The sequence below is a fragment of the Somniosus microcephalus genome, chromosome 4 (assembly GCF_052327205.1).
Source record: "Somniosus microcephalus isolate GS21.2 chromosome 4, FLI_Smic_1.0, whole genome shotgun sequence".
In the NCBI taxonomy this organism is placed as follows: Eukaryota; Metazoa; Chordata; class Chondrichthyes; order Squaliformes; family Somniosidae; genus Somniosus; species Somniosus microcephalus.
Window position 1 is genome coordinate 313,916,397 of NC_140990.1, and position 27,041 is coordinate 313,943,437.

At 55.5% G+C, this 27,041-nt stretch overlaps 1 pseudogene across 1 annotated transcript in view; it reads left to right on the forward strand.

Annotated features, from left to right (window-relative positions):
- Window positions 1-25,946, forward strand: part of LOC147120612 (carboxy-terminal domain RNA polymerase II polypeptide A small phosphatase 1-like) — a 43,772-nt pseudogene extending 17,826 nt beyond the window's left edge. Inside the window, exons 2-6 of the transcript XR_015078213.1 lie at window positions 1,313-1,467; window positions 11,806-11,907; window positions 19,671-19,727; window positions 23,552-23,644; window positions 25,263-25,946. The product of XR_015078213.1 is annotated as a carboxy-terminal domain RNA polymerase II polypeptide A small phosphatase 1-like (transcript). The remainder of the gene's footprint in view (window positions 1-1,312; window positions 1,468-11,805; window positions 11,908-19,670; window positions 19,728-23,551; window positions 23,645-25,262) is intronic.
- Window positions 25,947-27,041: the final 1,095 nt, after the last annotated feature.

Here is a 27,041-nt window from a genome sequence, read left to right on the forward strand (position 1 = left end):
GCGAGCACAGGGGGTGATGGGTGAACGGGACTTGGTGCGAGTTAGGACACGGGGCAGTGAGCACAGGGGGTGATGGGTGAACGGGACTGGGTGCGAGTTAGGACACGGGGCAGTGAGCACAGCGGGTGATGGGTGAACGGGACTTGGTGCGAGTTAGGACATGGGGCAGTGAGCACAGGGGTGATGGGTGAATGGGACTCGATGCGAGTTAGGACACGGGGCAGTGAGCACAGGGGTGATGGGCAAACGGGACTTGGTGCGAGTTAGGACACGGGGCAGTCGAGTGTTGGATGAGTTGAAATTTCTGGATGGGTGCAGTGTGGTTTCACTGGCGCTGACGGGACTATCTGGTGTATGCATCTCTCCGTGCCCATGAGCAGTGCTCCTCTCGGGCACGGGCTCCCTCATTACTGAGGATGCAGGATCAGTGCCCGAGGCCCCAGGAAGGGCAGGAGGAGCAGAGTAAGGGGGAACGAGGAGGGGTTTAGCTGTACCGTTGGGATGCGAGTGTGTTGTCCAAAACGCAGGAGCCTTGATCGCCCAGGCACACCACGCACTGACTCACGATGTTTCCTCACCGCCGCCTCCATCCTATTACCATAATTCAAGAGAGAGTGAATGAGCTTGCATGTATACAACGCCTTTCACCACCTCAGGACATCCCGAAGTGCTTTACAGTCAATGAAGTACTATTTGAAGTGGAGTCACTGTTGTAATGTAGGAAACGCAGCAGCCAATTTGCGCACAGCAAGCTCCCACAAACAGCAATGTGATAATGACCAGAGCATCTGTTTTAGTGATGTTGGTTGAGGGATAAATATTGACCAGGACTCCCCTGCTCTTCTTCAAAATAGGGCCATGGGATCTTTTACGTCCCCCTGAGAGAACAGACGGGGCCTGGGTTTAACGGCACCTCCAGCAGTGCAGCACTCCCTCAGCACTGCACCGGGAGTGTCGGCCTGGATTTTGTGCGTAAGTTTCTGGAGCGGGACGTGAACCCTCGGGAGGAGAGAGTGCTGCCCCCTGAGCCCACGGCTGACGCTGTATGCCACAGAGGGAATGGCTGAGTGTTGTGGCTCCCGCGCTCCTCAGAGTAATGCTGCTTCAGTAGCGCAGATCAGCGGTGGGGGGCGACGTTTAGCTGATTTGCGGGGTGTTGTGCGCGAGATGCGGGCTTTGGTCGCGTTGCCGTCGTTCACCGGCGGGGGCGCCGCACTGTTCGCTGCAGTGCATCCTGGGCGAGCTGGCGGGGTGGGCTGTGTGGCTCCTCCTCTTGTCTCTAACTCCCTCGGGCCACCTCTCTCGGTTTCAGACCGCCTGCCCGTGTCCGGCAAGAAGTCGCGCCGGCGGCGCATCATCCATGCCATTTTCTGCTGCTTCTCCAGCGAGGATGACGAGGCCGAGCGGATCTCGGGCGGCAACAACAACACTTCGCTGCTGGCCGACGGGAAAAGCAGCAAAACCAAGGTAGGAGGCACGGCGGCCACCACCAGGGAGGGAGCAGGGGGCAACTGTCCCCCCGCTTTACAGCACAGGTTCGGAGCGGGGTTAGCGATGGCTGAATTCACCGGGGGGGGGGGGAAAGAGAGGGAGGGGGCGGGGGAACACATGGGTAAACCACTTTGAAAAATTATACCAGAAAACACACTAAGACCAGAGCAACACCAAATATGCAAAAAACTGGAAAAGCTAGAAATGGCCATAAAAGATAACCAAAACCCGCTGGACGCCATAATAACAGAAAAAGAACTTCTTGAAAAACTCAAGGACCTGCGACCAGGAAAAGCCTGCGGGACAGACGGCATACTAAACGAGATGATTAAACACACAGACAACAAAATGAAACTGGCTATCCTAAAACTCTTCAACTTGGTTCTGAGTGTCGGTTATTTCCCTGATATCTGGAACAAAGGACTCATAACGCCCATATACAAAAGTGGGGACAAAATCGACCCAAACAACTATCGAGGCATCTGTGTAAACAGTAACCTGGGGAAGGTATTCTGTAGCATCATAAACAAAAGACTTATAAACTTCCTTGAGGAGCACAATGTCTTGAGTAAAAGCCAAATTGGATTCCTGCCAAACTATAGAACATCCGATCATATCTTCACCCTACAGACCCTAATTGACAAACACGTTCACCATAACAAAAGCAAAATCTACGCATGCTTTGTAGATTTCCAGAAGGCTTTCGACTCCATCTGGCATGACGGTTTATTCCTGAAACTTATCGAAAGTGGGGTAGGAGGGAAAACATATGATGTAATTAAATCAATGTATACAAACAACAAATGTGCAGTTAAAATTGGAGACAAACAAACAAAATACTTCCCACAGGGGCGGGGGGTGACGCAGGGCTCGCCAATCTCACCGACACTCTTTAATATTTACATAAATGGATTGGCAAAACTACTTGAACAATCTACAGCACCCGGCCTCACCCTATATGAATCCAAGGTTAAATTCCTCCTCTATGCAGACGACCTGGTTCTGCTGTCACCTACTAAAGAGGGGCTACAGCAAAACCTGGACCTGCTGGAGTCGTACTGCCAGACTTGGGCCCTGACAATAAATCCCCAAAAAACCAAAGTCCTTGTGTTCCAGCAAAGATCCAAACATCAGGGACCCAAAATAAATTTCACAGTAGGAACAACCAAAATTGAACAAACCACTAACTACACATACTTGGGCTTAAAAATCAGTTCTACAGGAAACTTCAAACTGGCTGTGAATGAACTGAAAGAGAAAGCAAGAAGGGCTTTCTATGCCATCAAAAAATCAATCCAAATAGAAATCCCAATTAGCATTTGGCTCAAAATTTTCAAATCAGTAATTGAACCAATTGCACTCTATGGCAGTGAGGTATGGGGATCGCTAACTCAACAAGAATTTGCAAAATGGGACAAACACCCAATTGAGATCCTACATGCAGAATTCTGTAAAAGTATCCTCCGGACTCAAAGGAAAACAGTAAACAATGCATGCAGGGCGGAACTAGGCCAATATCCATTAATAATCACTATCCAAAAAAGAGCCACCAAATTTTGGAATCACCTACAAATGAGCAATCCCCAATGCTATCACTACGACGCCCTGAAATGCCAAGAGCTGACCATAAAGAAGAATACCCTCAGTCAACTAGTCCTGGGACTCAGTGAAGTAACTACTAACAATACTAACAATAACCAGCCCCAGGACAGTGACAGGGTAACACAAAGAATTCGACCCAACACAATCGTCGCTAAGCAAAAGGAAAAATATCTGACATATTGGGCAGAAACAACAAAAACCCAAAGCAAACTCAATTGCTACTTGGCCCTAAACAGACAATACAACATAGCTGATTACCTGACCATGGTAAAGGATAACAAACTGAGAAGAACCTTGACAAGGTACAGACTTAGCGAACATAGCCTAGCGATCGAAAAAGGCAGACACAGGCAGACCAGGCTGCCAAGAGAGGACAGGATATGCTCTCACTGCAGTCAGGGAGTGGTGGAGACAGAGATGCACTTCCTCACAGCTTGTGGAAAATATCAGGGCATCAGGGAGAATTTCTACCAAAAATTCTCACAAATATGCCCTGATTTCAGAAATCTGAATGACAACCAAAAACTCCCATTCCTACTGGGAGAGGAGAGAAGCTGTATAACACTGGCGGCACACTATGTTACAGCTTGCCATGAACAGAGGGACAACCAGTAAACTAAGAAAAGAATATATATAAACAATGCAAATGTATATTTATACACTCAGGGATATACCTGTTTATACACTGTATGAATAGAACTGCGTTTGTGCTAAACCATAAATGTATTTTGATGCTTTGGCAACATAAGATGTAACTTATCATGCCAATAAAGCGATTTGAATTGTGAATTGTGAATTGGAAGAGAGGGAGGGGGCAGGGGAGTGAGAGAGAGGGAGGGGGAGGGAGAGGGGGGCGGGGGAGTGAGAGGGAGGGGGCGGGGGAGTGAGAGGGAGGGGGCGGGGGAGTGAGAGGGAGGGGGGCGGGGGAGTGCGGGGGAGGGAGGGGGCGGGGGAGTGAGGGGGCGGGGGAGGAGGGAGGGGGAGGGGGAGAGGGAGGGGAGGGGAGGGGAGGAGAGGGAGGGGCGGGGAGTGAGAGGGAGGGAGGGGGCGGGGGAGTGAGAGGGAGGGAGGGGGCGGGGGAGTGAGAGGGAGGGAGGGGGCGGGGGAGTGAGGGAGGGGGCGGGGGAGGGAGGGGGCGGGGGAGAGAGAGAGAGGGAGGGGGCGGGGGGAGAGAGAGGGGGAGGGGGCGGGGGAGAGAGAGGGAGGGGGCGGGGGAGGGAGGGGGCGGGGGAGAGAGAGAGGGAGGGGGCGGGGGAGAGAGAGGGAGGGGGCGGGGGAGAGAGGGAGAGGGAGGGGACGGGGAGAGAGAGGGAGGGGGAGAGAGGGAGAGGGAGGGGACGGGGGAGAGAGAGGGAGGGGGCGGGGGAGAGAGGGAGGGGCGGGGGAGTGAGGGAGGGGGAGTGAGAAGGAGGGGGCGGGGGAGTGCGAGAGGGGGGGCGGGGGAGTGCGAGAGGGGGGGCGGGGGAGTGAGAGGGGGGGAGTGAGAGGGAGGGGCGGGGAGTGAGGGCGGGGGAGTGAGAGGGGGCGGGGGAGTGAGGGAGGGAGGGGGCGGGGGAGTGAGAGGGAGGGAGGGGGCGGGGGAGTGCGAGAGGGAGGGAGGGGGCGGGGGAGTGCGAGAGGGAGGGAGGGGGCGGGGGAGTGCGAGCGAGAGGGAGGGAGGGGGCGGGGGAGTGAGAGAGAGGGAGGGGGCGGGGGAGTGAGAGGGGGGGCGGGGGAGTGAGAGGGCGGGTGGGGGAGAGAGGGGCGGAGAGGGGGGGGTGGGGGGAGAAGGAGGGGGGAGAGGGGGTGGGGAGGGGAGGGGGAGGGGGGAGAGGGGGAGGGGGGAGAGAGGGGTGGGGAGGGCGGGGAGAGAGAGGGGTGGGGAGGGCTGGGGAGAGAGAGGGGTGGGGAGGGCTGAGGGGAGAGAGAGGGGTGGGGAGGGCTGGGGGGAGAGAGAGGGGTGGGGAGGGCTGGGGGGAGAGAGAGGGGTGGGGAGGGCTGGGGGGAGAGAGAGGGGTGGGGAGGGCTGGGGGGAGAGAGAGGGGTGGGGAGGCTGGGGGGAGAGAGAGGGGTGGGGAGGGCTGGGGGGAGAGAGGGGTGGGGAGGGCTGGGGGGAGAGAGGGGTGGGGAGGGCTGGGGGGAGAGAGAGGGGTGGGGAGGGCTGGGGGGAGAGAGAGGGGTGGGGAGGGCTGGGGGGAGAGAGAGGGGTGGGGAGGGCTGGGGGGAGAGAGAGGGGTGGGGAGGGCTGGGGGGAGAGAGAGGGGTGGGGAGGGCTGGGGGGGAGAGAGAGGGGTGGGGAGGGCTGGGGGGGAGAGAGAGGGGTGGGGAGGGCTGGGGGGAGAGAGAGGGGTGGGGAGGGCTGGGGGGAGAGAGAGGGGTGGGGAGGGCTGGGGGGAGAGAGAGGGGTGGGGAGGGCTGGGGGAGAGAGGGGTGGGGAGGGCTGGGGGGAGAGAGAGGGGTGGGGAGGGCTGGGGGGAGAGAGAGGGGTGGGGAGGGCTGGGGGGAGAGAGAGGGGTGGGGAGGGCTGGGGGGAGAGAGAGGGGTGGGGAGGGCTGGGGGGAGAGAGAGGGGTGGGGAGGGCTGGGGGGAGAGGGGTGGGGAGGGCTGGGGGAGAGGGGTGGGGAGGGCTGGGGGGAGAGGGGTGGGGAGGGCTGGGGGGAGAGAGAGGGGTGGGGAGGGCTGGGGGAGAGAGAGGGGTGGGGAGGGCTGGGGGGAGAGAGAGGGGTGGGGAGGGCTGGGGGGAGAGAGAGGGGTGGGGAGGGCTGGGGGGAGAGAGAGGTGGGAGGGCTGGGGGGAGAGAGGGTGGGGAGGGCTGGGGGGAGAGAGAGGGGTGGGAGGCTGGGGGGAGAGAGGGGTGGGGAGGGCTGGGGGGAGAGAGAGGGGTGGGGAGGGCTGGGGGGAGAGAGAGGGGTGGGGAGGGCTGGGGGGAGAGAGAGGGGTGGGGAGGGCTGGGGGGAGAGAGAGGGGTGGGGAGGGCTGGGGGGAGAGAGAGGGGTGGGGAGGGCTGGGGGGAGAGAGAGGGGTGGGGAGGGCTGGGGGGAGAGAGAGGGGTGGGGAGGGCTGGGGGGAGAGAGAGGGGTGGGGAGGGCTGGGGGGAGAGAGGGGTGGGGAGGGCTGGGGGAGAGAGAGGGGTGGGGAGGGCTGGGGGAGAGAGAGGGGTGGGGAGGGCTGGGGGGAGAGAGAGGGGTGGGGAGGGCTGGGGGAGAGAGAGGGGTGGGGGGAGAGAGAGGGGTGGGGAGGGCTGGGGGGAGAGAGAGGGGTGGGGAGGGCTGGGGGGAGAGAGAGGGGTGGGGAGGGCTGGGGGGAGAGAGAGGGGTGGGGAGGGCTGGGGGGAGAGAGAGGGGTGGGGAGGGCTGGGGGGAGAGAGAGGGGTGGGGAGGGCTGGGGGGAGAGAGAGGGGTGGGGAGGGCTGGGGGGAGAGAGAGGGGTGGGGAGGGCTGGGGGAGAGAGAGGGGTGGGAGGGCTGGGGGGAGAGAGAGGGGTGGGGAGGGCTGGGGGGAGAGAGAGGGGTGGGGAGGGCTGGGGGGAGAGAGAGGGGTGGGGAGGGCTGGGGGGAGAGAGAGGGGTGGGGAGGGCTGGGGGGAGAGAGAGGGGTGGGGAGGGCTGGGGGGGAGAGAGAGGGGTGGGGAGGGCTGGGGGAGAGAGAGGGGCTGGGGGGAGAGAGAGGGGTGGGGAGGGCTGGGGGGAGAGAGAGGGGTGGGGAGGGCTGGGGGGAGAGAGAGGGGTGGGGAGGGCTGGGGGGAGAGAGAGGGGTGGGGAGGGCTGGGGGAGAGAGAGGGGTGGGGAGGGCTGGGGGGAGAGAGAGGGCTGGGGAGGGCTGGGGGGAGAGAGAGGGGTGGGGAGGGCTGGGGGGAGAGAGAGGGGTGGGGAGGGCTGGGGGGAGAGAGAGGGGTGGGGAGGGCTGGGGGGAGAGAGAGGGGTGGGGAGGGCTGGGGGGGGAGAGAGAGGGGTGGGGAGGGCTGGGGGGGGAGAGAGGGGTGGGGAGGGCTGGGGGGGGAGAGGGGTGGGGAGGGCTGGGGGGGAGAGGGGTGGGGAGGGCTGGGGGGGAGAGAGGGAGGGCTGGGGGGGAGAGAGGGGGGGCGTGGGGGGAGAGGGGGGCGGGGGGGCGAGGGCGGAGGGGGTGGGGGGGGAGAAGGAGGGGGTGCGGGGGGGGAGAGGGAGGGGGGACTCGAGTTAGGAGAGAGGGGTGTTGGTGGGAGGCAGGGGGGAGGGGGGTCGGGTGGGGGAACGGCGAACGCTCTTTTCTGAGTTGGGCACTACACCCTCACTGCCATATGAAATTGAGGGGCAGGAAAAGCCCAGCTGGTCCATCAAGTGTACCCCACAGTCATGATGGCCGGAGCAGCCTGATCGCACACGTCCCACCCTTAACCCCATCTTCTACCCCCCCCTGCCTCCCCGAAAAGCCTTGTAATCTCCCAGAAGAGGCTAACAAAACAGAGACCCACCCGGGCCAATAAGGGGGAAAAATACGCTGGGAAATTTCCTCTCCGACCCCCTCATGCGATGGAAACCAGTGCAGGCGATCGCACGGACCGTGTGTTCTCTATGAAGACACTGACCTTCTCTATGATGCGATCTCTGCCCCAGTCAGGAACCAGCCCAGCTCCCTCTGGGCGGCAGCGAGTCAGCACCCATCGCACCAGCCCGCAACACATTCCAGAGACTCACTGCTCCCTGGGGAAAGAGGAACCGCCCAACACCCAGTCTATTCCCACTCTTCCATAGTTTAAACTTGTGTTCACTGGTCCTCCCCAATATGTCAAACTGGAATAATTTTTTTTATTCATTCCTGGGATGTGGGCGTCGCTGGCAAGGCCAGCATCTGTTGCCCATCCCTAGTTGTCCTTGAGAAGGTGGTGGTGAGCCGCCTTCTTGAACCGCTGCAGTCCATGTGTTGAAAGTGCTCCCACAGTGCTGTTAGGGAGGGAGTGCCAGGATTTTGACCCAGCGACGATGAAGGATCGACGATATGTTTCCAAGTCAGAATGGTTTGTGACTTGGAGGGGAACTTGGGAGGTGGTGGTGTCCTTCTAGGTGGAAGAGGTCGCGAGTTTGGGACTCGATAGGCACGCTATCCAGCCCTTTCCTTATTTTCTAGACCTCTATCAGGTCGCCGCTAAGTCTATGCTGCTCTAAGGTGAATAGACCGAGGTCCTTCAGCCTATCTGAGTAGCTGAGGGCCTTTAAGCCGGGAATCATTCTCATCTCCAGTTACCTCGTGCTTCATAGACATCCTCGGGGAGGCCATGATTTAGAATATTGCCTGTCTCTTTAAATACCGCGACCCGCTTTCAAAAGATTGTTTACGCATTGGACAGGGTGTAGGGAAGAGTTGCCATGGTCCCAGGAATTGGGGGTGTCCATGGATTGTCTTTATGGCTACTGAGGTATGTAGCACAGCGCTTCGGAGGGGGGGGAGGAAGTGAGTGGGGGGACACATACACAGCTTGAATCCGTGTTATCATTAACTTGCACATGTGGGAGGAGATTAAATGGGTGGGTAGAGTCCATGATAGGGGAGAGTGTACATGGGCTGTGGGAGGAGATTAATTGGGTGGGTAGAGTCCATGATAGGGGAGAGTGTACATGGATTGTGGGAGGAGATTAATTGGGCGGGTAGAGTGTACATGGGCTGTGGGAGGAGATTAAATGGGTGGGTAGAGTCCCTGACAGGGGAGAGTGTACATGGGCTGTGGGAGGAGATTAAATGGGTGGGTAGAGTCCATGACAGGGGAGAGTGTCCATGGGCTGTGGGAGGTGATTAATGGGTGGGTCGAGTCCATGATAGGGGAGAGTGTGCATGGGCTGTGGGAGGAGATTAATTGGGTGGGTAGAGTCTGTGATGGGGGTAGAGTGTCCATGGGCTGTGGGAGGAGATTAAATGGGTGGGTAGAATCCATGATAGGGGAGAGTGTACATGGGCTGTGGGAGGAGATTAAATGGGTGGGTAGAGTCTGTGATTGGGGAGAGTGTACATGGGCTGTGGGAGGAGATTAAATGGGTGGGTAGAGTCTGTGATGGGGGTAGAGTGTCCATGGGCTGTGGGAGGAGATTAAATGGGTGGGTAGAATCCATGATAGGGGAGAGTGTACATGGGCTGTGGGAGGAGATTAAATGGGTGGGTAGAGTCCACGACAGGGGAGAGTGTCCATGGGCTGTGGGAGGAGATCAAATGGGTGGGTAGAGTCTGTGATTGGGGAGAGTGTCCATGGGCTGTGGGAGGAGATTAAATGGGTGGGTAGAGTCTGTGATGGGGGTAGAGTGTCCATGGGCTGTGGGAGGAGATTAAATGGGTGGGTAGAATCCATGATAGGGGAGAGTGTACATGGGCTGTGGGAGGAGATTAAATGGGTGGGTAGAGTCCACGACAGGGGAGAGTGTCCATGGGCTGTGGGAGGAGATCAAATGGGTGGGTAGAGTCTGTGATTGGGGAGAGTGTCCATGGGCTGTGGGAGGAGATTAAATGGGTGGGTAGAGTCTGTGATGGGGGTAGAGTGTCCATGGGCTGTGGGAGGAGATTAAATGGGTGGGTAGAATCCATGATAGGGGAGAGTGTACATGGGCTGTGGGAGGAGATTAAATGGGTGGGTAGAGTCCACGACAGGGGAGAGTGTCCATGGGCTGTGGGAGGAGATTAAATGGGTGGGTAGAGTCTGTGATTGGGGAGAGTGTCCATGGGCTGTGGGAGGAGATTAAATGGGTGGGTAGAGTCCGTGATGGGGGTAGAGTGTACATGGACTGTTGAGAACTCTCGGTGCATAATGATGTCTACACAGTGGAGGAACGCAGTGTGCCTCCATTTTGTACCATCACACCAGTTGACGATCTGTTATAAACCTGTTCATGTCCACTCCGCTGGTAGCATTTAGCCTGCAGAGTGACATGATTAAGGCTTGAAGACGATTCCTGCTCCAGATTGATATCCAGTCACTCCTGTGTGCTCACACATTGGGTATGGACCAGAACCCACTCTGCATTGGAGCAGAAATTTGCAAAGGGATGCTGATAGATTAGTGGACAGTTGTGTAGCAGATGGAGTTCAATGTGGGACAGTGTGAGCTCATCCACTGTGGACCTAAGACGATAGATCAGAGTGTTTTCTAAATGGCGAGAAGCTGGGAACAGTGGAGGAGCCGAGAGTTGGGGGTCCAAGCGACTCGCTGGAGGGGCTGAATGGCCTCCTCCTGTTCCTGTGTTCCACGTGCGGGAAAATGGAGCATGTCGTTAACGGGTGCAGCACTTTCATTCACGCCGCAAATCGAAGACTTGTCCCAATTTTCAAGCATGAGGAAAATGACAGGACGACCGGGGCCCCTCCAGCGAGTTGTGGTGTTCCTGCAGTATCCATTGCTCTGCCAGTGGGTGGCGGTGTCGCTCCATCAGTGGCCCGGCTCCCTGATTGTAAACAAAATAGCAAGGCAAATGGAATTTAAGGAATGTAGAAGTGGCTGAGGGCCTCGGGGCTGATCGAGAGCAGCGATAACCAGAAGGCTGAGCGGGAATGTTAAAATTTTCTCTCCTCCTTTTCAGATGTGCCCTCCGCACCCTCTATTTTTTTTGAAGAGGTCCAATTCTACACGTGCTGATCCTCCTAAGTTCTTACATGTTTGAATTGCACCTTGGAAATATTTCCTTTTTGGCCACTTTTTGTTTTTGGTGTGGGAAGAGCTCGAGCTTTTCCTGCTCTCCGTCGCCCAGCTTCAAATTGGGTTAAACTCGTATATTGAGCCATCCTGGGCGAGACTTGCCGGAAATGCTTTTGAATGACCCGAAGGTCACCAGAGGGAACTGAGGGCATCGCACAGGGAGGTGCTCGCAGGTCTGAGGGGTTCTAACTCTCGGGAAAGAGCGAACAGGCTGGGGCTGACCTGATCGAGGTCTTTAAAGTGATGAGAGGGTTTGATAGGGTAGATGTAGAGATGTTGTTTCCACTTGTGGGGTAGGCCAGAACTAGAGGCCATAAATATAAGATCGTCACTAATAAATCCAATAGGGAATTCAGGAGAAACTTCTTTACCCAGAGAGTGGTGAGAATGTGGAACTCGCTACCACAGGGAGTGGTTGAGGCGAATAGCGGAGATGCATTTAAGGGGAAGCTGGATAAACACTTGAGGGAGAAAGGAATAGAAGGATATGCCTAGAAATCTGATTCAGAAATCTTCCAACAACAACAACTTGTATTTATACAGCGCCTTTAATGTAGTAAAACATCCCAAGGCGCTTCACAGGAGCGATTACCAAACAAAATTTGACATCGAGCCACATACGGAGACAGTAGGGCAGGTGACCAAAAGCTTGGTCAAAGAGGCAGGTTTTAAGAAGCGTCTTAAAGGAGGAGAGAGAGGCGGAGAGGTTTAGGGAGGGAATTCCAGAGCTTGGGGCCCAGGCAGCTGAAGGTACGGCTGCCAATGGTGGAGCGATTATAATTGGGATGTGCAAGAGGCCGGAATTGGAGGAGCACAGAGATCGCGGAGGGTTGTGGGGCTGGAGAAGGATAGAGAGATAGGGAGGGGCGAGGCCGGGGAGGGATATGAAAACTCCTCCTTTTCCTGACTGGAGAGGAATGTTGTGGGTGTGAGGTAACTGGTTGACCGATCTGGTGTCTGCGCATCCTTAGACTTGTGAATCCGGTCTGGTTTCCTGCCGCTGTTACCGTGTGGTGTCGTGTTGTGTGAGCCTCTGATGCAGCTTTTCTGCCCCTCTGTTCTTGTGTCTTTTTTAAATGCACAGATTCCCATTAAACACCTCCTCCCAGAAGTGAAAGTTCAGGACAGTGCGAAGAAATGTGTGGTGATCGACTTGGATGAGACTTTAGTTCACAGTTCGTTTAAGGTGTGTTGACATTTTACTTTTTTCCCATTTTTAAAAATGAGTTTTTTTTTAGCTGTCATTTTCTTCCCCTCCTGTCTCGAAGACATTTGACACTGGGGATTCTGTATGTTGAGTCATTTGAGACGTGAGGTGTGGTGAGTGCAGCGTCTTCAGGTGACTTTGAACCTAAAAAAGACTTTCTCGACCTCAGGACGACCCAAAGTGCTTTACAGACAATGAAGTACCTTTGAAGTGTGGTCACTGTTGTAATATAGGAAACGCGGCAACCAATTTGTGCACAGCAAGCTCCCACAAACAGCAATGTGATAATGACCGGATCATCTGTTTTTTAGTGATGTTGGTTGAGGGATAAATATTGGCCCCAGGACACTGGGGAGAACTCCCCCCCCTGCTCCTCTTCCAATAGTGGCCGTGGGATCTTTTACATCCACCCGAGAGGGCAGACGGGGCCTCGGTTTAACGTTTCATCCGAAAGGCGCCCCTCCTACAGTGCAGTGCTCCCTCAGCATTGCACTGGGAGTGTCGGCCTGGATTTTTGTGCTCAGGTCTCTGGAGTGGGACTCTAACCCACAACCTTCTGACTCGGAGACGAGAGTGCTGCCCACTGAGCCACGGCTGACACATCTATGGTTCCCAAAGCTCGCCACCACTGGGGGTGTTTCCTCGCCTCCTGTCTGGGTCTGTTGTAGACTCAATGATAGAGATTGATTGCTTTGATCAGTTAACATCTCCCATTATCGTTGTGTCGTGCGATTACCGTGATGGTTAGAAGGCGAACTAGATGGACGAACATACAAATTAGGAGCAGGAGTCGGCCACTCGGCCCCTCGAGCCTGCTCCACCATTCAATAAGATCGTGGCTGATCTGATTACCCCACATTCCCGCCTACCCCCGGGACCTTGGACATTTTTCGTCTGGCAATTTCTCGGTACAGTAGCTTGAGTGTTAGTCACCCTGTGGGTTCTTGCCCAACTGGCCATTGGTGGAGGCCCCAGACATTGGCAGCCCAATCTTCTCAAAGGACGGTCATCCATGGTGCCCTCAGTGTGGGGGAAGGTTCATGAGATAGCGGATCAGGAGTAGCGGCCCTGGCTCGCTCTGTCCTAACTTGAGGGGTGGTGCGGCCATTTTTTTTATCATGACCCGTTAACTCAACGCAGACCGTTGTGTGCCCTCCGATTCTGGCCTCTTGTGCATCACCCACTTCCATCGCTCCACCACTGGCGGCTGTGCCTTCAGCTGCCTGGGCCCCAAGCTCTGGAATTCCCTCCCTAAACACCTCCGCCGCGCGCTCTCTCCTCCTCATAAGACGCTCCTTAAAACCTACCTTTTTGACCAAGCTTTAGGTCACCTGTCCTATGTGGCTCAGTGCCAATCTTTGTCTGATAACAGAACAACACAAGAATTAGGAGCAGGAGTAGGACATTTGGCCCTTCGAGCCTGCTCCGCCATTCAATAAGATCGTGGCTGATCTTCTACCTCCACTCCACTTCCCCGCACTATCCCCATATCCCTTGATTCCCTGAGTTCTCAAAAACTCTGTCTTGAATATCCTCGACGACTGAGCCTCCACAGCCCTCTGGGGTAAAGAATTCCACAGGTTCACCACCCTCTGAGTGAAGAAATTTCTCCTCCTCTCAGTCCTAAATGGCCGACCCCTTATTCTGAGACTGTGACCCCGTGTCCTAGACTCCCCAGCCAGGGGAAATATTTTCTCAGCATTAACCCTGTCAAACCCTGTAAGAATGTTACATGTTTCAATGAGATCACCTCTCATTCTTCTAAACTCTAGGGAATATAGGCCTAGTCTACTCAATCTCTCCTCATAGGACAATCCCCTCATCCCAGGAAACAGTCTGGTGAACCTTCATTGCACTCCCTCTATGGCAAGTATATCCTTCCTTAGGTAAGGAGACCAGAACTGTGCACAGTACTCCAGGTGTGGCCCACCAATGTCCTGTATAATTGTAGTAAGGCTTCTTTACTCTTATACTCAAATCCTCTTGTAATAAAGGCCAACATACCATTTGCTTTCCTAATTGCTTGCTGTACCTGCATGTTAACTTTCTGTGATTCATGTACAAGGACACCCAGGTCCACCTGAGTGCAAACATTTCCCAGTCTCTCTCCATTCAAAAAATGATCTGCTTTTTTGTTTTTCCTTCCAAAAGTGGCTAAATTCACACTTCCCCCACATTGTATTCCATTTGCCATGTTCTTGCCCACTCAGTCAACCTGTCTAGATCTCTCTGCAGCCTCTGCGTCCTCCTCACCGCTAACTTTCCCAACGCTCCTGTGAAGTGTGTTGGGGCATTTTACGACAGTAAAGGCGCTGTGGAAATGGTGGGGCGAAGGAAGTCGGGAATGCACGAGAGGCCAGAATCGGCGGAGCGCAGAGACCTCGGAGGGTTGTGGGGCTGGAGGAGGTTACAGAGATGGGGAGGGGATTGAAGGTGAGGATGAGAATTTTAAATTCGAGGTGTTACCGGACCGGGAGGCAGCGTAGGTCGGTGAGCACAGGTGGGCTGAGGGGAGACTTGCCCGCAAATGGGACTGGGAGGGATTGTTGCTTCTTCCGAGAACCTGAATTGTGACGCGAGGGAACCGGTCTTCAGCCGAGCCCCTCCATGGGATCAACACGTGGTGTGAATAGGGGTCGCTCACTCTGGTTTGACGTGTTCCTGGAGGCTTCATCGCGTGGACTCCCGCCTCCACCCGCCCCATCACGCCTGGTAAAACAGTCTCCTCCCCCCCGCACCCTGTCTCCAGTACTTTTATAAACTAATAAACAAAAGTGTTTGTTTTTTCTCCTGGGTGTTGCTGGCTGCAGTGGCCAACCCTAAAAGAAAGAAAAGACTTGCATTTCTATAGCGCCTTTCACAACCTCAGGACGACCCAAAGTGCTTTACAGCCAATGAAGCACTTTTCAAAGTGGAGTCACTGTTGTAATGTGGGAGATGATGCGCTAACAACAATACCGAAGACTACGAGATGGACTTAAATGAAGTAGGCTTTTATTGACTAAGAACTAGAGCATGCCTCTGCTAGTGAATCCATCCTAAGAGCTCCCGGGGGAAGGGTGGTGAGTCACCTTTATACCCAGGCTTAGGGGTGGAGCCAGGGGCTGAGACATGCCTGGACTTGTACAGGGTTAACAGTGGTTTACCACATGCACCCCTCGTTTAAAAAAGAGTCCGGCGGGGTGAAGTGTTTCAAAAGTTCGTATACGAAAGTCTCTCCGGGGGTCTTGTCTGCCGTAATGATCTTCGTGGTGCCGGTTGCGGCGGTTCTTTGCCCGCGGCCGCTTCTCGCATGGGACGGAGCACTGGCGTGTCGTCCTCTCGGGGTAGGGATGGCACCGGCATGTCGTCAGTTCGTGGTAGACACCCCGGTGGTGCGTCGTGGGTAGTGGTGGTGGGTGGAGGTAGTGGATGGTGATCGATGGTGTTTCGGGTGGTACCTGAGGGTGCGAGGTCTCGAATTGAGACTGTGTCCTCCCGCCCGTCAGGATACGCCACGTAGGCGTACTGTGGGTTGGCGTGGAGGAGGTGAACCTTTTCGACCAGGGGGTCCGTCTTATGGCTCCTCACGTGTTTCCTGAGCAGGACGGGTCCCGGAGACGTCAGCCATGGCGGTAGTGATGTCCCCGAGGTGGATTTCCTGGGGAAGACGAACATCTTCTCGTGAGGGGTGGCGTTTGTGGCAGTACAGAGCAGTGATCGTATGGAGTGGAGCGCATCGGGGAGGACATCTTGCCAGCGGGAGATTGGGAGACCCTTGGATTTTAGGGCGAGCATGGTGGTCTTCCACACCGTTGCGTTCTCCCTCTCTACCTGTCCGTTACCCCGGGGGTTGTAGCTGGTAGTCCTGCTCGTGGCTATGCCCTTCTCGAGCAGATACTGGCGCAGCTCGTCGCTCATGAACGACGAGCCCCTGTCGCTGTGGATGTAATTGGGGAAGCCAAATATGGCGAACAGGTCGGGGAGGCACCTGATGACTGTGGCGCTGGTCATGTCCGGGCGAAGGGGAAACGGGAGTACTCGTCAATAATATTGAGGAAGTACGTGTTGCGGTCAGAGGAGGGAAGGGACCCCTTGAAATCGACGCTGAGACGTTCGAAGGGGCGGGTGGCTTTAATCCGGTGTGCCCTGTCTGGCCTATAAAAATGCGGTTTGCATTCGGCGCAGACCTGGCAGTTCCTGGTCATGGTCCTGACCTCCTCGATGGAGTAAGGCAGGTTGCGAGCTTTAATAAAGTGGAAGAACCTGGTGACCCCCGGGTGGCAGAGATCATTGTGGAGGGTCCATAGCCTATCGACTTGTGCGTTGGCACATGTCCCACGGGATAGGGCGTCTGGGGGCTCATTAAGTTTCCCGGGCCGGTATAAGATATCGTAGTTGTAGGTGGATAACTCGATCCTCCACCGCAATATCTTATCATTTTTGATTTTCCCCCTTTGTCTGTTGTTAAACATAAATGCTACTGACCGTTGGTCAGTGAGCAGGGTGAAACGTTTACCGGCCAGGTAATGTCTCCAGTGCCGTACAGCCTCCACTATCGCCTGGGCCTCCTTCTCGACTGAGGAGTGTCGAATTTCGGGGCCCTGGAGGGTCCGTGAAAAGAAGGCCACGGGTCTCCCCGCCTGGTTAAGGGTTGCGGCTAGGGCGAAGTCGGATGCATCGCTCTCCACTTGGAAAGGGATGGACTCATCCACTGCGTGCATTGTGGCCTTCGCAATGTCCTCTTTTATGAGGGTGAAGGCCGCACGGGCCTCTGCCGTCAGGGGGAAGGAGGTTGACTTGATGAGGGGCTGGGCTTTGCCCGCATAGTTGGGCACCCACTGGGCGTAGTAAGAGAAGAACCCTAGGCATCTCTTCAGGGCTTTTAGGCAGTGGGGGAGGGGTAGTTCCAGGAGGGGGCGCATTCGGTCGGGGTCGGGGCCGATGACTCCGTTTTCCACCACGCAGCCAAGAATAGCGAGGCGCGCGGTGCGGAACATACATTTTTCTCTGTTGTATGTCAGATTCAGCCGTTGGGCCGTACGGAGGAATTTTTCTAGGTTGGCGTCGTGGTCCTGCCAGTCATGGCCACAGATGGTGAGGTTGTCTAGATAGGGGAAGGTGGCCTGCAGTGCGTTCTGGTCAACCATCCGGTCCATCTCCCTTTGGAAGACCGAGACCCCGTTGGTGACGCCAAAGGGGACTCGGAGGAAGTGGTAGAGGCGACCGTCAGCCTCGAAGGCCGTGTACTGGCGGTCCTCAGGCCTGATGGGGAGCTGGTGGTATGCCGACTTCAGATCAATCGTCGAGAATACCCGGTATTGTGCTATCTGGTTGACCATGTCAGATATGCGGGGAAGTGGGTATGCGTCTAATTGCGTGTATCGATTGATCGTCTGGCTGTAATCAATAACCAGGCGCTGTTTTTCGCCGGTCTTTACTACCACCACTTGGGCTCGCCATGGGCTGGTGCTGCCCTCGATAATCCCTTCCCTCCGGAGTCTTTGTACTTCTGATTTAATAAAGCTCCTATCCCCGGCACTGTACCACCTGCTTTTAGTAGCAATTGGCTTGCAGTCTTTGGCGAGGTTAGCGAACAACGGGGGGGGGGTTTGACCTTCAGGGTGGACAGGCTGCATACTTTGCGCGGCGCCGTGTTTAAATTCTGCTGGCTGCAGACTGTAAGTGGGGGCAGGGGCCCGCAATATGCCATCGTGACGCTCTCCAGATGGCACTGGAAGTCTAATCCTAGCAGTACGGGAGCGCAGAGCTGTGGCAGGACGAGGAATTTAAACTCTCTGTACTCCACGCCATTCACTGTCAGAGTCGCTACACAGTAGCCGCCGACGTCCGCCGTATGGGACTTTGAGGCCATAAAGACCTGGTGGCGTGTGCGCATAACCGATAGGGAGTAGCGTCGCACCGTGTCGGGGTGGATGAAGCTCTCCGTGCTTCCGCAGTCGAAAAGGCAATTTGTGGCATGGCCATTTACCTTTACGTTCATCATGGACCTGGCTAGTTGGTGGGGCCTAGATTGGTCCAGGGTGATGGAGGCCATCGTCGAGGTCGGTGGGTCGCTGTAGTATTCGCCTGCGCCGAGGGCCTGGTCCCGAGATGGTGTCCAAGATGGCGGCTCCCCCTCGGCTGATGGTGTCCAAAATGGCGGCCCGCAAGGCTCTCATGTGGTTGGTGGGGTCCAAAATGGCGGCCTGTACGGTTCACACGTGGCGCTGCTGGAATTGGGGGTCGATTTCGCCTTGCACACTCTCGCGTAGTGGCCTTTCTTGCCGCATTTGGAGCAGGTCGCGTCCTTTGCTGGGCATTGCTGTCTGGGGTGCTTGGCCTGGCCGCAGAAGTAGCATTTCTGGCCTCTGGTCATTGCAGCTGTAGTTGGGCTGCTGGCGGCTTGTGGCCTTACCGGGTCCCAAGATGGCTGCTCCCGTGGCATCCACGTGGCCATCCGGTCAGGGGGGTAGGCGTCCATGTTCTGGAGGGCCACGTCTAACGAGTTAGCGAGGGCCACCGTCTTCTGCAGGTCGAGCCCCCTCTGTTCCAGCAGCCTCTGCCGAGTATAGTTGGACCTGATGCCGGCTACGTAAGCGTCTCGGATCAGGTCTTCCGTGCATTCCTTGGCCGTCACCGTTTTGTAATTACAGTCCCGGCCGAGGACTCTCAGTGCCAGTAAATATTCAGCGCCCGATTCCCCGGGGCGCTGTTTTCGGGTAGCCAGGAGGTGTCTGGCGTAGACCTCGTTAACAGGCCTCACATATTGTTCCTTTAGCGTCGCGATGGTGGCCGCGTAAGTAGTGGCGTCTCGGATGATCGAGTAGACTCGGTGGCTCACCCGTGAGTTCAAGACAAGCCGTTTCGCGTCATCTGTAGTGACAGTAGTGCTGGAGGCCTCCAGGAAGGCTTCGAAACAGCTCAGCCAGTGTTCAAAGTTATTGGCTGCATCTGCTGCTTGAGGATCCAGGTCTAAACGTTCCGGCTTCAAGATTTGCTCCATGTTGAAAATTAGTCAATAAAATTGATGCGCTAACAACAATACTGAAGACTACGAGATGGACTTAAATGAAGTAGGCTTTTATTGACTAAGAACTAGAGCATGCCTCTGCTAGTGAATCCATCCTAAGAGCTCCCGGGGGAAGGGTGGTGAGTCACCTTTATACCCAGGCTTAGGGGTGGAACCAGGGACTGAGACATGCCTGGACTTGTACAGGGTTAACAGTGGTTTACCACACAGGCATGTACAGGTTAACAGTGGTTTACCACAGGAGACACGGCAGCCAATTTGCGCACAGCAAGCTCCCACACACAGCAATGTGATAATGACCTAATAATCTGTTTTAGTGATGTTGGTTGAGGGATAAATATTGGCCAGGACACCAGGGAGAACTCCCCTGCTCTTCTTCGAAATAGTGGCAGTGGGATCTTTTACATCCACCTGAGAGCGGACGGGGCCTCAGTTTAACGTCTCATCTGAAAGACGGCACCTCTGACAGTGCTGCACTCCCTCAGCACTGCACTGGGAGTGTCAGCCTAGCTTTATGTGCTTAAGTCTCTGGAGCGGGACTTGAACCCACGACCGTCTGACTGAGAGACGAGAGCGCTGCCCACTGAGCCAAGGCTGACACCCCGGTGTGAATGGCAGGGAGGGGCTGGGGGAATAAAGGATGGTCTTCATCTGAGGTGGGATGGGGAAGCCCAGGGTTCCAAACCGGATTCTATCGCTTCCTGACGGGATGATTGCCTTTCTCCCGCAGCCGGTGAACAACGCGGACTTCATTATTCCGGTGGAGATCGACGGCGTCATGCATCAGGTGAGAGAGCGTAACCTCGCGTGATGGAAGAGCAGCATCACGGGCACAGCCTCCCTACCCCCTGCCTTTGCCATGCTCCTCTGTAACCGATCACCGGCAGTGAGTGAGCACCATCCCTTCCCCGCCACCCCCCCCCCCAACGGGGAGATCGACAGAACCTGAATTGTTGGGTGAGTCTCGTGCAGCCCTGGGCCTCTGGTTGCTGACTAACGAGGGCGAGCGGGCGTAAGGTCACTGGCACTCGGCCTCTAAGCCAGAGAAGATGGTTGACTGGTGGGGCGAGGGGGGCAGCGAAGGACGTGACCGCGGAAGGTTCTGGATCCCCCTCAAATGCCACCATCATACCAGCCTTTCAGAGAACTGAATGTGATTGAAACCCTCCTTTTGGCAGAATGTCTATGATGCTTGGTTTTACAGGCTGGGGTTTGGGGTTGGTGAGGGGGTTTGAAGACACCGTTGGCCACCTGTAGCGAGATCTCCGTCCTCGATCGGAAAAACAAATGGCTGCCGATCAACTACTGAGGAATTTGGAATCGAGCGTTGGCGCGCTGGGTCCCAGCCTGCTGCTCGCTGCTTCCCCTCGGCGCAAACGATTGGAGTCCGACCAGGAGTGGCTGGCAGAACCAGGGGCCTGGCCTTCAACCGAATGAACTTCACCGTGAGCTGGAGCTCTTGGCATTTCTGCTGGGGCTGTGACTTGGTTCAAGTAATCCAGGATAGGCTGTCAGTGCAACTCTGGCCTGTCCTTGACTACTTGGCTCAGGAGGCAGCTGTGACCATCACACACGATTCGCCCGTCAGATTCCTGCCGCCCTAGTTTCTGCAGGCACTGTCCTGCCCCGAGTGACCACTGACCTGTGTGTGGGGATATTCTGGTAGCGCCTCATTGCTGCAGTTATCCCAAGGTGAATTGACACAGACCAAGGACAGAATCCCAATGGACCAAACCCCTTCCCATTCACTCCCATTGGACTCAGCCCCTTCCCATTCACTCCCAATGTGGAGAATCCCAATGGACCCAGCCCCCTCCCCATTCACTTCCAATGGACCCAGCCCCCTCCCCATTCACTCCCAATGGACCCAGCCCCCTCCCCATTCACTCCCAATGGACCCAGCCCCCTCCCCATTCACTCCCAATGGACCAAACCCCTCCCCATTCACTCCCATTGGACTCAACCCCTTCCCATTCACTCCCAATTTAGAGAATCCCAATGGACCCAGCCCCCTCCCCATTCACTTCCAATGGAACAAACCCCTCCCCATTCATTCCCAATGTACAGAATCCCAATAGACTCAGCCCCTCCCCATTCACTCTCCATGTAGAGAATCCCAATGGACCCAGCCCCCTCCCCATTCACTTCTAATGGACCAAACCCCTTCTCCTTCACTTCCAATGGACCCAGCCCCCTCCCCATTCACTTCTAATGGACCCAGCCCCCTCCCCATTCATTCCCAATGGACCAAACCCCTCCCCATTCACTCCCATTGGACTCAACCCCTTCCCATTCACTCCCAATGTAGAGAATCCCAATGGACCCAGCCCCCTCCCCATTCACTTCCAATGGACCCAGCCCCCTCCCCATTCACTTCTAATGGACTCAGCCCCTCCCCATTCACTCCCAATGGACAGAATCTCAATGGACTCAGCCCCCTCCCCATTCACTCCCAATGGACTCAGCCCCTCCCCATTCACTCCCAATGGACAGAATCTCAATGGACTCAGCCCCCTCCCCATTCACTCCCAATGTACAGAATCCCAATGGACCCAGCCCCTCCCCATTCACTCCTAATGTACAGAATCTCAATGGACTCAGCCCCTCCCCATTCACTCCCAATGAACCCAGCCCCCTCCCCATTCACTCCTAATGTACAGAATTTCAATGGACTCAGCCCCTCCCCATTCACTCCCAATGTAGAGAAGCCCAATGGACCCAGCCCCCTCCCCATTCACTCCTAATGTACAGAATTTCAATGGACTCAGCCCCTCCCCATTCACTCCCAATGGACAGAATCTCAATGGACTCAGCCCCCTCCCCATTCACTCCCAATGGACTCAGCCCCTCCCCATTCACTCCCAATGGACAGAATCCCAATGGACCCAGCCCCTCCCCATTCACTCCTAATGTACAGAATCTCAATGGACTCAGCCCCTCCCCATTCACTCCCAATGTAGAGAAGCCCAATGGACCCAGCCCCCTCCCCATTCACTCCCAATGTAGAGAAGCCCAATGAACCCAGCCCCCTCCCCATTCACTCCCAATGTAGAGAAGCCCAATGGACCCAGCCCCCTCCCCATTCACTCCCAATGTAGAGAAGCCCAATGGACCCAGCCCCCTCCCCATTCACTCCCAATGTAGAGAAGCCCAATGGACCCTGCCCCCTCCCCATTCACTCCCAATGTAGAGAAGCCCAATGGACCCAGCCCCCTCCCCATTCACTCCCAATGGACAGAAGTCCTAATCCATCAAAACCTTTCAAATTGGAACACCCTGCCCCTCCTCCCACTCTTCCTTCCCCTTCTTCACCCTTCTCTTTGTCCTTTTCCCCTTCCCCCTCTCATCTCTTCCTTTTCTTCCTCTCTACTCTCTTTACCCTTCTTTTCAACACCTATGAAACGATTAAATGTTGCTGTTCAGAGAGACTTGGATGTCCTCGTACAGGAAACAGAGTTAGCAGGCAGGTACAGCAAGCAATTAGGAAGGCAAATGGCATGTTGGCCTTTATTGCTCGAGGGTTGGAGTACACGAGTAAGGAAGTCTTGCCACAATTGTACAGGGCTCTGGCGAGACCACACCTGGAGTACTGTGCACAGTTTTGGTCTCCTTATCTAAGGAAGGATATACTTGCCTTGGAGGCGGTGCAACGAAGGTTCACTAGATTGATTCCTGGGATGAGAGGGCTGTCCTATGAGGAGAGATTGTGTAGAATGGGTCGATACTCTCTGGAGTTTAGAAGAACGAGAGGTGATCTCATTGAAACATACAAGATTCTTAAGGGGATTGACGGGGTAAATGCTGAGAGGTTGTTTCCCCTGGCTGGAGAGTCTCGAACTAGGGGGCATAGTCTCAGGATAAGGGGTCGGCTATTTAAGACTGAGATGAGGAGAAATTTCTTCACTCGGAGGGTTGTGAATCTTTGGAATTCTCTGCCCCAGAGGGTTGTGGAGGCTGAGTCATTGAGTATATTCAAGGCTGAGAGAGATATTTGGACTCCAGGGGATTCAAGGGATATGTAGATCGGGCGGGAAAGTGGAGTTGAGGTTGATGATCAGCCATGATCTTATTGAATGGTGGAGCAGACCCGATGGGTCGAATGGCCGACTCCTCTGAATTCTTGCGTCCTCTCTCTCATGAATCTTATCATGACTCATGAAGTAACACTGGGCGGCCAGCTGGTGGCGCTGTCCAAGGAGTATAAATACTCGGGCGTGGGCCCAGCTTGTTCAGGATGTTTCTGTAACCAGGAACTAGTGATGTAACTAGAACTCATGGTTGTGAAACAGTTGATTAAAGCCTTGTTTTATACTCAAACGAAGTGCTCAGTAGTCTTTTTACATCACTCTCTTTCACCACTTTCTTCGCTCCTGTCTTTCCCTCATCCTCCTCTCTCCTCTTCCCTTTCCTCCTCTCCACTATCTCTTCCACTTCCTCCTTTCCCCTCCCCTCTCTCACCCCTCCCTTCTCTCTCTCTCTCGCTCCTTTCTTCCCCCTTCCTCTGCTCCCAGTGCTTTGTAATAGAATCGTGAATATTACAGAACTGAAGGAGGCTATACGTGTCTGTGTCTCTGGTTCCTCCCCCCTCACCAGTACCATCCTGTGTTGCAGGTGTATGTCTTAAAGAGGCCTCACGTAGATGAGTTTTTAAGACGGATGGGCGAGCTCTTTGAGTGCGTGCTATTCACGGCTAGCCTCTCCAAGGTGAGTCCTTCCCAGTCAACGATACTTCCTCAATCGCGCTCTCTGCGGCATTAAACATCCCAAGCTGCACCTGTCCCTATGGTTGCAAGATCCCACCTTCAGATTGGGGTGGTTTTGGGAGGAGGGGGATATTTTTTTCTGTTGTTTAAGATCTTTCAACTGCAAGAACAACTTGTATTAATATAGCGCCTTTAACCTAGTAAAGTGGGAGGGGGTTGCAGGGCTAGAGGAGGTTACAGAGATAGTGAGGGGGGCGAGGCCATAGAACATAAGAAATAGAAGCAGGAGTCGGCCATTTGTCCCCTCGAGCCATTCAATAAGATCATGGCTGATCTTCAACCCCCAACTCCACTTTCCCGCCCGATCTACATATCCCTCGATTCCCCTAGAGTCCAAAAACCTATCGATCTCGGCCTTGAATATTCTCAAAGACTCAGCACCCACATGGAGGGATTTGAAAACAAAGATGAAAATGTTAAAATTGAGGCGTTGCTTAACCGGGAGCCAATGTAGACGAGGGAACTAGATGTAATATCTCCAAGCTTGCAGACGACACAAAGCTGGGTGGGCCTGTGTGCTGTAAGGAGGATGCCGAGAAACTCCAGTATGATTTGGACAGGTTGGGTGATTGGGCAGAGGCAGTATAATGTGGATAAATGCGTGGTTATCCACTTTGGTGGCAAAAACAGGAAGGCAGATTATTATCTGAACGGCAATAGATTGAGAAAAGGGGAAGTGCAACGAGACCTGGGTGTCCTTGTGCACCAGTCGCTGAAGGTAAGCATGCAGGTGCAGCAGGCGGTTAAGAAGGCAAATGGTATGTTGGCCTTCATAGCGAGAGGATTCGAGTACAGGAGCAAGGAAGTCTTGCTGCAGTTGTACAGGGCCTTGGTGAGACCACATCTTGAGTATTGTGTGCAGTTTTGGTCGCCTTATCTGAGGAAGGATGTTCTTGCCATGGAGAGAGTGCAGCGAAGATTCACCAGACTGATACCTGGGATGGCAGGAATGACGTATGGAGAGAGATTGGGTCGATTAGGCTTATATTCGCTAGAGTTTAGAAGAATGAGAGGGCATCTCATTGAAACTTATAAAATTCTAACAGGACTAGATGCAGGAAGGATGTTCCCGATGGTCAGGGAGTCCAGAACCAGGGGTCACAGTCTAAGGATAAGGGGTAAGCCATTTAGGACTGAGATGAGGAGGAATTTCTTCACCCAGAGAGTGGTGAACCTGTGGAATTCTCTACCACAGAAGGCAGTTGAGGCCAATTCATTAAATATATTCAAGAAGGAGTTGGATATATTTCTTAAGGCTAAAGGGATCAAGGGATATGGGGAGAAGGCAGGGACAGGGTACTGAATTTGGATGATCAGCCATAATCTCATTGTATGGCGGAGCAGGCTTGAGGGGCCGAATGGCCTACTCCTGCTCTTATCTTCTATGTAGGTCGGCGAGCACAGGGGTGATGGGTGAACGGGACACGGTGCGAGTTGGGACACCGGGGGGGGGGGGGGGCTGCCGAGTTTTGGATGTAATTGTTAACCTCGCTGGGTTTTTTTTCCCGTTTCGATCGCCTTTGACCCTAACCTGACCCCAATTCCCGTTGCTCACGCAGTACGCTGACCCCCGTGGCCGACCTCCTGGACAAGTGGGGAGCTTTCCGCACCCGGCTCTTCCGCGAATCGTGCGTCTTCCACCGAGGCAATTACGTCAAGGACCTCAGCCAGTTGGGGCGCGACTTGAACAAGCTCATCATCATTGACAACTCTCCAGCTTCATATATCTTCCATCCGGACAACGCTGTACGTAGCCCATCGCCACGCCTCAGCCGTCGGCTCTCCTGGCTTTGGTTTTCTTGCGCTATTCGGCAAGGGGTGGCCTCACGTTCCGCCTCCAATACACAATCTGGATTAACACAGCCCCTCAAACCCCCCCCCTCCAAATTATATCATTGGTACATTCCACTACATAGAATGTGACAAGTTTACGCCAGCATTTGCATTATAAGTGGGGTTACAAGGGGAGGTTTTTTACAAAGTAAGGACAGAATGTAGGACTTTAACATGGGGACGCCACACGGCTGCCCACTTTGGTCCACTTAACCCCTGCCCTCTGACCCCACTTCACCCAAAAGACCACACTAGGTCTCAACTGCCTGTGTACGGGAAACCAACCGCTGGCTAAAAATGTCCCTGGGGTCCTCTTGGCGGAATCTTCAGACCCTTGCATAGTGTTTACAGCCCAGAAACAGGCCATTCGGCCCAACTGGTCCGTGCCAGTGTTTATGCTCCACACCAGCTTCCTCTTCCTCACCCCCCAGCCCCCCACCACCTCTTTCCCCCCTCCCTCTCTCCCCTTCCCTTCCCCCTCCCCCTCTCCCTTTCTCTTCCCCCCTCCCCCTCTCCCCTTCTCTCCCCCCCTCCCTCTCTCCCCTTCTCTCCCCCCCTCCCTCTCTCCCCTTCTCCTTTCCCCCCTCCCTCTCTCCCCTTCTCTTCCCCCCTCCTTCTCTGCCCCCTCCCTCTCTCCCCCCTCCCTCTCTCCCCCCTCCCTCTCTCCCCTTCTCTTCCCCCTCCCTCTCTCCCCTTCTCTTCCCCCTCCCTCTCTCCCCTTCTCTTCCCCCTCCCTCTCTCCCCTTCTCTTCCCCCTCCCTCTCTCCCCTTCTCTTCCCCCTCCCTCTCTCCCCTTCTCTTCCCCCCCTCTCTCCCCTTCTCTTCCCCCCCTCCCTCTCTCCCCTTCTCTTCCCCCTCCCGCTCTCCCCTTCTCTTCCCCCTCCCTCTCTCCCCTTCTCTTCCCCCTCCCTCTCTCCCCTTCTCTTCCCCCTCCCTCTCTCCCCTTCTCTGCCCCCCCTCCCTCTCTCCCCTTCTCTTCCCCCTCCCTCTCTCCCCTTCTCTGCCCCCTCCCTCTCTCCCCTTCTCTTCCCCCCTCCCTCTCTCCCCTTCTCTTCCCCCTCCCTCTCTCCCCTTCTCTTCCCCCCCTCCCTCTCTCCCCTTCTCTTCCCCCCTCCCTCTCTCCCCTTCTCTCCCCCCCCCCTCCCTCTCTCCCCTTCTCTTCCCCCTCCTCTCTCCCCTTCTCTTCCCCCCTCCCTCTCTCCCCTTCTCTTCCCCCCCTCCCTCTCTCCCCTTCTCTTCCCCCCCCTCCCTCTCTCCCCTTCTCTTCCCCCCCTCCCTCTCTCCCCTTCTCTTCCCCCCTCCCTCTCTCCCCTTCTCTTCCCCCCCTCCCTCTCTCCCCTTCTCTTCCCCCCCTCCCTCTCTCCCCTTCTCTTCCCCCCTCCCTCTCTCCCCTTCTCTTCCCCCCCTCCCTCTCTCCCCTTCTCTTCCCCCTCCCTCTCTCCCCTTCTCTTCCCCCCTCCCTCTCTCCCCTTCTCTTCCCCCCTCCCTCTCTCCCCTTCTCTTCC